The sequence below is a fragment of the Pelodiscus sinensis genome, chromosome 1 (genome assembly GCF_052426305.1).
Source record: "Pelodiscus sinensis isolate ZL-2025 chromosome 1, ASM5242630v1, whole genome shotgun sequence".
Taxonomy (NCBI): domain Eukaryota; kingdom Metazoa; phylum Chordata; order Testudines; family Trionychidae; genus Pelodiscus; species Pelodiscus sinensis.
In genome coordinates, this window is record NC_143052.1 from 265,526,749 (window position 1) to 265,539,719 (window position 12,971).

The following is a 12,971-nucleotide window of genomic DNA, read 5'->3' on the forward strand; positions in this document are numbered from 1 at the left end:
AATTAGATAAGGTTTTATTTTAGAATATATTAAGGTTAGGATAGAATAGAGGGTCTAGCTTCCATCGCCGTCCAGCTGCTCCGAAGTGCAGGAAGAAGGACGAGGACCGCGCGGAAGACCAGTCGTCGTTTCCCATTCCGGCTTCGTCGAGGGACGCCTTGTTGTTCCTCTCCAAAGGCCCAGAAGGACCTGAGGATTTAGGTTGCCAGCATTGGTGCCGTCAACCACCGAGGGACTCCTGGCTGTTCCTATCCTGAGGCTTCAAATTAGCCAAAGGATTGAGGTCGCCAGCTAGTAATCCATCGCCCCTTGCGCCGCTAGACTCTGGTAATGTTGCTTAGTATTTAAGGGGACTGCCCCTTTTGGTTATTTGAGATATAGATATATGTTACAATATAGTCTTGTTGTTATGAAATGTATCCAAATTGTCTAGTCTTTATTTATGCGTCTCCGCTCATGGTAGGAAACTAAACCCTGGTGATTAGATACAGGATTTGGGGTCGCATTTGCAATCTATCTTTTATTTAATTAGGCTAATTGATATTGATAATTAACACATTGGCCTGAAGCTGGGCTGTTAAAGGCATTATCAGCGGATCAGGTGTAACAGTATCTTGACCAGGATTATACAGGTATAAGACATTTTCCCAGTGTGTTTCACAGGAATATGCTGACAGCAGAAGCATGGTTGGTCTTTGGAATCCTGGGTGCCATTCTCAGCTCTAGAGGGAAGTGCACTTATGAGAGCACAGGTTCTTTTTTTGTCCATTACACCCCACACATAATCCCTTCAATCTGCCCTGGTACTAGTTCTGTGTCTTCTCCACTTATGGCTCCTTGTTCTTGTATCAAGTTCCTCACCTAACCAGTCCAAGTCTCCAATTCTGCAGCTTCTCCCCTCTGCCCCAGGCTCCATGCCTAACTTGTCCTAATTTCCATCCCCTCCACCCAGACTTTGGTTATAGTTTCTCCCTCCCGCTTTTTTGAGGAGTAGGGTCATAATTTCTCTCCATCTTCTGGGTCCAGATTTTGCCCCATCCACATTTGTTACTTCTCACTCTATGGTAGCCAGGTCCCAGCAAGGAGTCACATAGACAACAGAAGAGACAATCTCATGAGGAACTTTCAGTTGCAGTGTAGCTAGAACCAGCATTTGCAGGAAAAGTCCTTTTGGCCTCTGAAGTCCTCAGTTTGAACATGCTCAATAGTTTGTTGGGAAGGTACATGCACAGTCCAGATAGCATGAAGGAAGCTCAAAGGAATGGAGCAAATCCAGTGCAGAAGGAATTTTCAGAGAACTTAGCTGCCAAACTTTGACAAGTCTCTACTGGACAGATGTCATGGGTGACATCATGAACAAATTTCTATTGTTGAAAGAAAGAAGCTTTCAAGTTACTGAGTGCTTTTCTTCAAGTCTCTATTGAGCATGTGTGAACAGCTTATTTTCAGAGACTTATCTTGGACAAATTTGGGTGTATCTTCAGAGGGAGCGCAAAAGGTCTAACCCTGCACTATGGTGACTACTTTGACATATTTTAAATCTCTTTAATCCAAAGCACTTGGGATTTCAACAAAACAGTTACAAGAGTATTTCTAACATGCTCAGAACAATCTATTTTTCTTTAACTTCATTCTTGGGAATAGCTGAACCATGATTATGGAACATTTCTAGAAATATTGAGCCTGAGGCAGACACCTGCCATAACAAAATTCAGCCTGTGTGACTTAAAGCTTGGCAAAGTTTTATGCAACTGAAAATAGGATCTTACAATAGGAAGAAACAGGCAACCTGTCTATAATATTTTGTATATATTAATAAACCCTATATTAGAAAGAGAGCCTGAGATAGAAGCCCTTGTGTCAGAGGCATGGTATCAGGACTGAGCTAAAATAGTCATCAAGCTTTGTTGATATAAAGCAAAGTTAGCAAAGTCAGGCTGTAAGCAAATGTCAAGCTTTGCCTACTTGAAAGTTAACAGAATCTGGCAAGAATAGGGCTGATATTGCAGAAACACATTCCTAAGAAGTTCTAGGCAGAGTAATCACTCAAACATATTCCAGAAGAGTGGCACCAGAATATCCTAATCTCAAATCAGGTACAAAAACATTTCCCAAGGATAACAGAAGGATTCTGCATAGACAATGAGAAGTCCTGTGGCACCATATAGACTAACAAATTTAATGGAGCATAATCTTTCGTGGGGAAAGACCCACTGCGTCAGATGCATGTAAGTGCCATTACTGTGCTTTGTTGACAATAAACTTGACTCAGTGCCTTCATACCCTAATGGATCTTGTGGTCTTTGGGTTCTTCTTTCGAGGTCTGTCAAGGAACATACACGTTCAGACAAACATTTAACAACAATTCCCTTTATTTTTTTCTTAGCATAGATTTATATTAATTACTTAATATATGCAAATATATTTGAAATTTAGTACAGCTGATTATGTATAAATTGCATGCTCACTCAGGGTGAATAATTTTAAAAATTTTGTTTGATTGTGATGAGCAAGTTTCTTTCTTTTTTTTTTTAGATGACCAAGATTTTGTGCCTATGCTTTGTGACCCTTCATTAGTTTTGGCAAGATTGTATCATTGGCACCAGGGATTGTTACATGGCAAGAGTATGAAGCCAATGAGATTGTTCCAAACAAATGACAGTAATATCTAGTATCGAAATATACTGCTCATGCTGGACTAGATCCTTCAGGAATAAAGAGAAATAAAGTTGTATTATGAGTCTGGGGGTATGTCTACACTACCACCCTAGTTCGAACTAGGGTGGTTAATGTAGGCAACCGAAGTTGCAAATGAAGCCCAGGAGTTGCAAATGAAGCCTGAGGAGTAACGGTAGTTTGGAATAGGAAGCCTAATCCGAACTACCTACTCAGTGCCGCGTGTAGCCGCGGGCACGGAGTCCGAACTAGCGGGGCTTTAAAAATGGCGGCGTCCGGCAAGATGCAAATGAAGCCCGGGAAATTCAAATCCCGGGCTTCATTTGCATCTTTGGTTGCCTACATTAACCACCCTAGTTCGAACTAGGGTGGTAGTGTAGACATACCCTGGGATATTAGTCTAAGACTCTGTGCTAGAGGTCAGTGTTAATTAGTAAGGCCGAGAAGTAGCTTAACGCACAAAAAGGCAGACTGGAGATACAAAATGGGGAGGTGGATGAAAAAGAGTGATGGGTTGCTGGACAGGTCAGGAGAGGTGAACAGTTACTTAGAAAACTTCACTATCTATATTGGGAATCTTTCTGGAGCAGCTCTGTGAATTCTGGATGTTGTTGATCTCCACTGTCTGTTTCCTCCCCCCACCTAAGGAAAAAGGTGCCAATAAAGATAGAGGAAAAGAAGACTCTGAATGTTGAAGTAACAACACTTGAGAGTTTTATTGTGCTAGGATTCTGAAAAGTGCTATCTTGGGGGTTGAGTTTAGGACAAGTCCAGAGTTATTTATTTTTGTCTCTATTTTCTTGAGTAATCTTTGTACCATTCTATTGGGTATTCTGTGTGCTGCAGGGGGAGAAAAAGATCACAAATGTTTCAGAGTTTTTTAAAACTTTAAGAGTCAAAAATAGATCCAATTAAGTTACCATGAGTCCAGAAGGGAGCACAGAAGCTTCATAAAATGGTTTAAAATAGCACTTCTAAATAGAACAATGTCAAAGCATTACAGTCCAATATCTCACAGCTCTGGAGGGCTAGAAGTGAGTGCTAGTCCCAAAGGCTCTTCCCGTCCCAATGGTATTAAGTGCCTTTGTCAGTCCTTGCAGGGCCAGGAGGTGTTGGACTTTAATGCTGTAAGATTGTGAGGTATAAAAAAGGACTTAATTTGGCTTATCCCAGGCATTGAACAGCTGCAAGTTTGTTCTGTGGACGGCAGCACCACATTTTAAGAGTGTAAACAAACTTTTAAGAGGGGAGATCTAAAACTGTTAAAGGGTTTGTAATGTTAGAAAAATCCTGACGAGAAAAATTAGAGATACGGGTGAATCACTCAAAAATGCAAGATATAATTTAAGATATATCATGGTCCTACAACATACTGATTACTATGATTACACAACCACCCAATTGCTATGATTCTGGTTTTAGTCAATGTTCTCCGTATTCTTGCCAAGCTTTCCTATTTATTCCCTTCTGTAAATCTAGCATGCAAGTGCTAAAACAACCATCCTTTTCCTGGTTCCCTAATCATATGTCCCTTCTCTCTTCCCCACTTTGAATTTTGACTTTGACTCCAACTACATTATTTCACATTTAAATCAAGCTTTTTAATCACATTTAAATCACATTTCATTATCTCCTCATGAACTGTCCCTTCTGACCCACCACACATGCTTCACTCAAATAAAAACTATCATTGCTCTCTGTCATCTCTCAACCTCTGGAGGAGTGGGGAGAATCAATAGCTGCTGTGGGAATACCTGTTGCTGCTCCACTTAGTGGTGGTAGGTCTGGAGCACCATAAAACTCCAGTCAACCTGCTTCCTGCACTGTAAATTTTCCAGCTTGATGTGTGCTCAAGTCACCAGTATAGGGATGAGGAGGGAGATCATGGAGTTGCTCAGTACCTCCAGTTCCAGGACAGAGAGAGAGCTCTGCTGTCACCTGACAGGATGCAGCATATGTGACTGTGGAAAAAGGCATACGATTTGCTGTAATGGTCAAAGATATAGCTAGCTACTACTTTCTTAAGCAAGTGCATCAATAATCTTCTATAGCCATTTTAAATTAGTTTGTGACAACTTGGCTTCTAACACTAGAAGAGGAGCTATGGTTGATGCTTTAGGTGACATCTGGCCAAAATATGTTCTGCGGCTCACCAACTGTTGGGAGTGTGGCCCACAGGGTGCTAGCTGAACACTGCTTCTAACAACATCTTTCTTTCTTTCTTTTCTTTCTTTCTTTCTTTCTTTCTTTCTTTCTTTCTTTCTTTCTTTCTTTCTTTCTTTCTTTCTTTCTTTCTTTCTTTCTTTCTTTCTTTCTTTCTTTCTTTCTTTCTTTGACATGCAAGTGATTCATGCAGAAATGTTTCAGTAGTATTCAATATCTCCAGTCAGTTAAAGAAAGTACTGTATTGAGTCCAGATGCTACACATCCTTCTCCACTTCAGGCAATTCTGCCTCTGCTACCTGACCCTCTTAGTATGGTTCAGTAGTGTATCCTATCCCTGGTCTACACTAGGGGTGTGTCTAGACTACATGCCTCCTTCGACGGAGGCATGTAGATTAGCCAGATCGGAAGAGGGAAATGAAGCCGCGATTAAAATAATCGCGGCTTCATTTAAATTTAAATGGCTGCCCCGATCTGCCGATCAGCTGTTTGTCGGCAGATCGGGGGAGTCTGGACGCGATGCCCCGACAAAGAAGCCTTTCTTCATCGACACAGGTAAACCTGGTTTCACGAGGCTTACCTGTGCCGATGAAGAAAGGCTTCTTTGTCGGGGCATCGCGTCCAGACTCCCCCGATCTGCCGACAAACAGCTGATCGGCAGATCGGGGCAGCCATTTAAATTTAAATGAAGCCGCGATTATTTTAATCGCGGCTTCATTTCCCTCTTCCGATCTGGCTAATCTACATGCCTCCGTCGAAGGAGGCATGTAGTCTAGACACACCCTAGGGGATAAGTCTGAATTAAGATACACAATTTCAGCAACGTTAATTGTGTAGCTTATGTCAAAGTATCTTAACTTGAATTTTGGCACCAACCACACTGCGGGAAGTTGAAGGGAGCATACTCTCCCTTTGACTTCACTTGCTCCTCATAGAAGTAGGTCTACCAGCATTAATCAAAGCATCCTTCTTAGTTTGAATTAGTGTATCTTCAGTAGACTCGCTAATTTGAACCCCAGAAAATCAAGTGTAGCTGTTTCGATGTTATCTGTAGAGTAGACATGGCCCTACAGCTGGAAGGAGAGGGAAAACGGGAAACAAATAATTGGAGTAAGGGGAGGGAGAGAGAGAGAAAGTAAATAAAAGAAAGGATCAGGACAAGACATTCTTATTGGTCAGAAATTGTATATCCTGTTAATCATAAACAAGAAGTATTGACTCTTGAATACCTTTCCCACACACCTCACTCACTACTATCACCCCACAGTGAGGAACTACAAGAATAACAGAAGCAATCTGAATACATTTTTCTGCTTCATGTATGAACCACACTTAGCCTATTTTCAGCTCTGTGTAGAACTCCTTGGCAGTTGCTCAGGATCTGGGCCCAGAATTTTAATATACTCCTATTCTGTGAGTTTAGTTCTGCTGCATATCCTCCTCCAAAGAATGTTCTAAAATAATATCTTGAAATCCTAGGGCCTTGCTGATCAACTCCTCCCCCTTTTATGCCTAAAACAAGCTCCCTACCTGCCCTGGTCCAACACAACTCCCAGGAAGTAGACACCAGGTCCCTATGACCCCTAGGCATCCGGGTGGCGAAGGAGACTTTACATCAGGGCTACTCAATTTTCGAAGCTGCAGGGGTCACAATGATACTCACAGCACATGTAAGGGCTGCAACTTAAGTGTGGTTGCATATACATGCAAATATATATGCAAATAGCTTCCTTCACACTGATGGGCATGAATACAAAGATTAAAGCAAGACTACACCACATACAGGCCCCATTTAAATCAGTTCTTCTGATATTAACAAAACACAATGTTTACCCGATTTCCACCCATATGACAGCACTTTTAATGAGCAATGACAGTCCAGGAATTTAACTACTAAAATGCCTATCAATAGAAAACCATTATATTGACTATTTTTTTTGTTTTGGCTCCCACCCACGGGTCATGTGTTGAGCCTCACGTAAATTCAAACTGCACCACGGACCACAAACAAATGGGCCAGCAGCATGTTGAGTAGCCCTGCTCTACATCCTGCCTCTGTGTAGCTGCCAGCTCCATAGCTCCCATTGCCCAGGAAGTAAGACCAATGGGATTTGTATTGCTGGGACCTCTGGGCATAAGGGCTGTATGCAGAGCCTCCCTGGCCACTCATCTGGCTACTAACCACAGGGTCTGACAGCCACTTCCTGGAAACCTCATAAACAGCCTCCAGGACCCAGCACACCAAATTTCCTTACTAATCCCAACCCCTGTCCCAGCCCAGAGTCCCCTCCCACACCCTAATCCCTTCATCCTTGTCTCATCCCAAAGTCCACACCACTAGCTGCAACCCTCAGCCCACTTCCACACCTCAACACCCTACCTCACCCATTGAAAGTGAGTGAAGGTGGGATAGAGCAAGCAACAGAGGGAGGAGGATAGAATGTGGGGGAGCAGAGTCTCAGAGGAGGTGTGGGACAGAGGTTGGATCTCAGTGAAGGGGATGCAGAGAGTCCCCAAAACTTTTAAATCAAATGGGATCCCTCTGGTTGCTCAAGTTTGAGAACCTCTCTAATAAAGGATTATTTTTTCTACAACTCATTTGAAGATTCAGAATTGATAGGATGCGTAGGTGACACATGTGATGTTGGCTACCTTCAGCCCTCGAGCATATGGGCTTATTCTAATTGTAAAGGGATGTTATAGGTCACCATGCCCTGAAAGGCAGTTGATCAATGGAAGCCATCACCAGTGTTCCTCTGCTACGGCTGCATAAAGTTTCAATGACCTAGGTTCTTAGCTGTGTAGTGGTGCCTCCATCTGACTGTTAAGGTACTTGGGAACCTACCAAACTCCCTATGTGGTTTTGACTGTTCCTGACATGGTACGCAATATGACTAGCCTGATACTTGTACATATACTCTTCTGATACCTATGTAATGGATGAAGCAACAATCAAGGTTCTCTTTATTTATAAAGTAAAATACTGAGAGTAGGGGAAGATTGATTTTGAGTGGATAGATGAGTAACACCATTCAGCCTGTCAATAACACTACACTATTCTCTTTGGGTATACTAATCCGGTTTATTTCACACTAGTGGTCTCCAGAATACAGAGGAACCCAAATATTTTAATACATCATTTTTGGATTGAAGGCACCTAAGTGCAGTGAGATGATAGCAGGCTAACTTTCCACAGTAGCAATGGGCGTGAAATACTGGCCTCTTCTGTGTTTCTAAATCCATTTGCTTCCTCCCAGAGTAGTTCAGCAAATGCTTTTAGAGCAAAAGAGAAAAGAGGCAAGGGGATCATTCAGACAAAGAAGTTCTCCTTTCATGCCCTGTCTGAATGGCTTAGTCACCCTTTCATCTCCCAGGGTTTGCACAATCACAGAGAACACCACCACTTCCCTTTATTGGCACAGTGTTTTCCACTTCTCTCATCACCAAGCAAAAAGCTTAGCTTTCTTTTCTGTCGGATCGATTAACCTGGTTACATAATTATAAGATTGTTTTAAATAGATTCCTAAGCCAGAGCGGACAATCGTGATCATCTAGTTTGACCTCTGGTGTAATGCAGGCCATATAACATCAGCAAAATAATGCCTAGAATATTTTTAATGAACATCCCACTTGATCTATCACAACCCTTGGTAAGTTGTACCAATGCATAATTGTTTTTACTGTTAACAATTTACACCATGTAAGAAGTGTATTTTTGTAAGGGAATCAACAGCTTCACTTTTCAATTCCCTCTAAGCGCTCAGATGACTATGGTTCAGTCCAAGGCCCTATATTGTAGACACTTAATATACTAAGCTTTCTTTTGATGTGCAGGTGTAAGACTTCTGTGCGGCCTGGGTGTTTAAAGATAAGCATACATGTAAGTGGTCGCAGGATCTAGTCCATATTTTTAGTTTGTTTCAATGACTCTTTGTTTCTGTGAGTGTATTATCTTGCAGTAAGATAAACACCACTCTTGTCTTCACATTCCTTATCCCCTTAAAGCATTCCTGCTACTCAGTAGTAATCTATCAATCTTTCTACTTCCATATACCTAAATTAATGTTATATATTCTGTTCAAATAACCTCTTTGTACTACACTTGAACCTTTGTACACTGGATGTCCCTAATTCAGGAACACCTGTGGCAAGGAGGAGGAAGCGGCTCTGCACCCTGCCACTCCCTCTGCCCTAGAGCTAGGAGAATAGCAGCACACAGATGCACTTCCCCTACAGTTTTTCCCCAATGTTCCCATAGTGGCAGAGGATGGTGTCTGGGAGTGGCAGGTAGTGCATAGCCTCATCTGCCTCTCAGGAACAGGGCACCAGGGCATCACACCCCATCACCCTCACGCTCAGAACTTGCATCACCTGCCCTGGCATGACAAAATGTTTAGTCCAGTATACCCTGTTTTCCAAAGTTGTCAGCTTAAAGAGGTTCAAGTATAATTTATTTTTATCTCTTAGGTACTATTGTTTTATTTTTCTGTTTGTCTTTCTCATTAGATTCCTTTGTAGCCAGCGTTTTTCAAAAGATTCAAAATGTATTTACCGAATAAACTATTTTTTTAAAAATAAGAAAAAAATACTGACTAATGGACCTGCTTTTTTCCTGTTTTGCATCTCATGTAGTCACTTTGCATTCACAAGTGTAAAAGATTTATCCAAAGCCCACTGAAGTCAATGGGCTTCACTGTATAACTGCCACCAGGCAGATTCAAAACTGAAAGTTCTGGAACTTAGTGTAGCAGTCTCTACAGCTTGAGTTATACAGTCCATTACCTCTGAGTGCTGGCTGTAGAGCTCACTCATTCTTCTCTCCCACTGTAAGTGGTCTAAGTGTCACTACATCAGACAGTGAAACACATCCCCTAAGTGTGTGGGTTACAACTGCACTTCAAATTAGTCTCTAAATATCTTGGCTCTGCACTGTAGAGGTGATGCCATTCAGAATTGTGTCCAATGTATTAAAATAATACTTAGGAAACTAGGTTTCTTTCTTGTTTCCTTTATTTAATGTGATTAATGATTTGTAGGCTTCATCATATTCTACATCCCTAATTCAGCCAAAGATTGTCATAATTTAATGTTACTATAACTTTGTGCTAACTATGCTTCTGCACTAATTAATGCCATGGAATTTGGCCTAATTAAGAAAGTTCAAAACATGTGTCTGATATAACATTTTGACCAACAGTACTATTGATATAATTAATGAATTATATCAATTATAAGTAATGAATTATATTTTGCCAGATATACCTAATGATGGTAATGTGCCTGAGTAACCCTGTAACTAGAGATACGCTTAATACTACTTAGACATGTGCTGTCCATCAAATCATGACATACTTCAGTTTTCTTCACTCTTTGGTTGAACAGTGTTTTTCTTAAATCTTCTGATGACCGTTCTTGCTGAAATTATATACTAATATTGTACTTTGCACACAGTAGTACAGGCAGTCCCCGACTTACACGGATCCGACTTACGTTGGATCCACACTTACGAATGGGGCTTTCTCGCCCCGGAGCTCACAGGCAGCGGTCAGCCACCTCGACCTCCGGGGCGAGAAAAGCTGCTCCCGGTGCCCCTGGTCTGCTTGGGGACGCCTGGGGCAGAGCAGCTGGGGCGCTGCCGGTTGGTCCCGCAGCGCCGCTCTGGACACTACTGGACCAACCCGGCAGCACCCCAGCTGCTCTGCCCCAGGCGTCCTGATTCAGCTGCTGCTGGTCAGTTTCAGCAGCGGCTGAATCAGGACGCCTGGGGCAGAGCAGCTGGGGTGCTGCTGGGTTGGTCCAGTAGCGCCAAGGAGCGGCGCTACTGGAGCAACCCAGCAGCATCCCAGCTGCTCTGCCCCAGGCGTCCCCAAGTCAGCCGTTGCTGAAACTGACCAGCACTGACTACAGGAAGCCCGAGGCACAGTTGCTCTGCCCCGGGCTTCCTGGAATCAGTGGCTGATCAGTTTCAGCAGCAGCTGACTTGGAGTTCTTAAGTTGAATCTGTATGTAAGTCAGAACTGGCGGTCAGTTTCAGCAGCGGCTGAATCTGGACGCCAGTTCTAACTTACATACAGATTCAACTTAAGAACAAACCTACAGTCCCTATCTTGTACGTAACACGGAGACTGCCTGTAATTTCTTTTTCCTTTCATGTCATTAGAAATAGGCATCTGTTGTGAAGGCTAAGGTACTCTACATAATATAGTAAACTGTACACAAATCTTTCCAAGTCTCTCTTTCAGATCGGAATTGTTAAGAAAATAGAAATGAGATGCTATTTAGCTAGCACTGTAACAGAAGCAAGTAAACAAGATATTTTCTCTACATACGAGTGTCAGGGGTAAAGGTAAAAATGTATTGTGAATTTCTTTGTTAGCTCTTAGGTGCACATGTACCGTGTCACCTAAAATAACATTAAGTGCTCAGACTCTCTCTCTGACATACATAGCAACCTGAGAATATCTAAAGATTAAGGACCTTATGATCCTTCCTGTACAAAACAAGTTTAGAAGTTGAGGAAATAAAACCCCTGGGTTTTTTTTTGTCCGATTTTTCTCTCTTCTCTTTGGGTTGAGTCAATGATGGTGCATAAGTGGAAGTCATCAGGAGTTGGGAGTGGGGGTTAAAGATTCTCGTTTTTCACATGCAGACTTTGTGAAAAAGGGATTTTATACTTCATGGCCTCTTTCTCCTATTTCCATGTTATTGAAATGGTTTTGTCTAGAGCTTGTTGGGAATATCGTTTCCAATTGCAAAATGCTCATTTATCAATTTTAAGTCTGTCATGCTTTTTTAAAAAGAACTTTTGTTGAGAAGGTTTCTTGGGTCCAATATGGAATTCAGAGAGAGAATGAACACTCACCCATTCTTCCTCCTCACCCTCAGTAACCAATATCCCTACTCTCAGGGCAAAGATGTGCTGAGGAAGGGGGTGGGGGGGAGGGAACCAAACAAGTTCAGATCTTTTTGCTCTGAATAAGGAAGAGCGGAGTCTCAATTCCAAGTATCTCACTTGCTAGAGGGCAGACCTAATCATGAGACTATTCTGGGTGAATCTCTTTAAAAATGCAAATGTTCCACCCATTGTATAATGTGAAATTATTTGAAATCTCCAGTTTTCATGGGATGGGAAAACTGTCCCTCCCAGGTCTAGTTTTGTACTTCTACATGCTGCATTGAACAGAGAATAAATAGTCCTCAGTGTAAATTCTGGGGAAAACTTCCTTTAATATAGCTCCAAATTAGTCCTTTATTTGCAAAAGGGAACCAAACAAGGAATACATTAAATAGTAGGGACTTGAATAAATGCAACCATTCTGAAAAGTTTGTATGTCTCATAATTTTTCATGATGACACTGTATAATGACACAAACTGTTACGTTGCCAGATCTTATTAGTGCTTGCTAGCAGAATGGGGATGCTGTCATTTTCTTAAACTGCCCTGTTTTTGCTATGGCATGACATTACATTTTTGCTTTTAACCAGACATCTGTTCTTTGTGATTATAACCAAAATTAGAGAATGTCTGACTTGTACTATAGTAAGAAAAAGTCAAAATTTGCTGTTTACCCCAATTATAAAGCTAGATTTTATTAAAATAATCTCAAAATTATTTTTTTTCCAGAAATAGCTTTTTATAAGTAAAAATTATAAAAATAAGCAAATATTTATATAAACATATAAAAGTCACTATCGCTCACAATATTTCTTCAAAACTTCTTGACTGGTTATTAGTGTACATTGTAATAAAAATCATATTCAGATTATATAGTCGTTTTAGTTTATTACATTGGGTCCATACAACTCCCTTGCATAACAACTATGCTTAATTCAATATATTAGAATCATAGAATCATAGGACTGGAAGGGACCTCGAGAGGTCATCGAGTCCAGCCCCCCACCCTCAAGGCAGGACCAAGCTCCGTCTACACCATCCCTGACAGATGTCTATCTAACCTGTTCTTAAATATCTCCAGACAGGGAGATTCCACCACCTCCCTTGGCAATTTATTCCAATATTTGACCACCCTGACAGTTAGGAATTTTTTCCTAATGTCCAATCTAAACCTCCCTTGCTGCACTTTAAGCCCATTACTCCTTGTCCTGTCCTCAGAAACCAAGAGGAACAAATT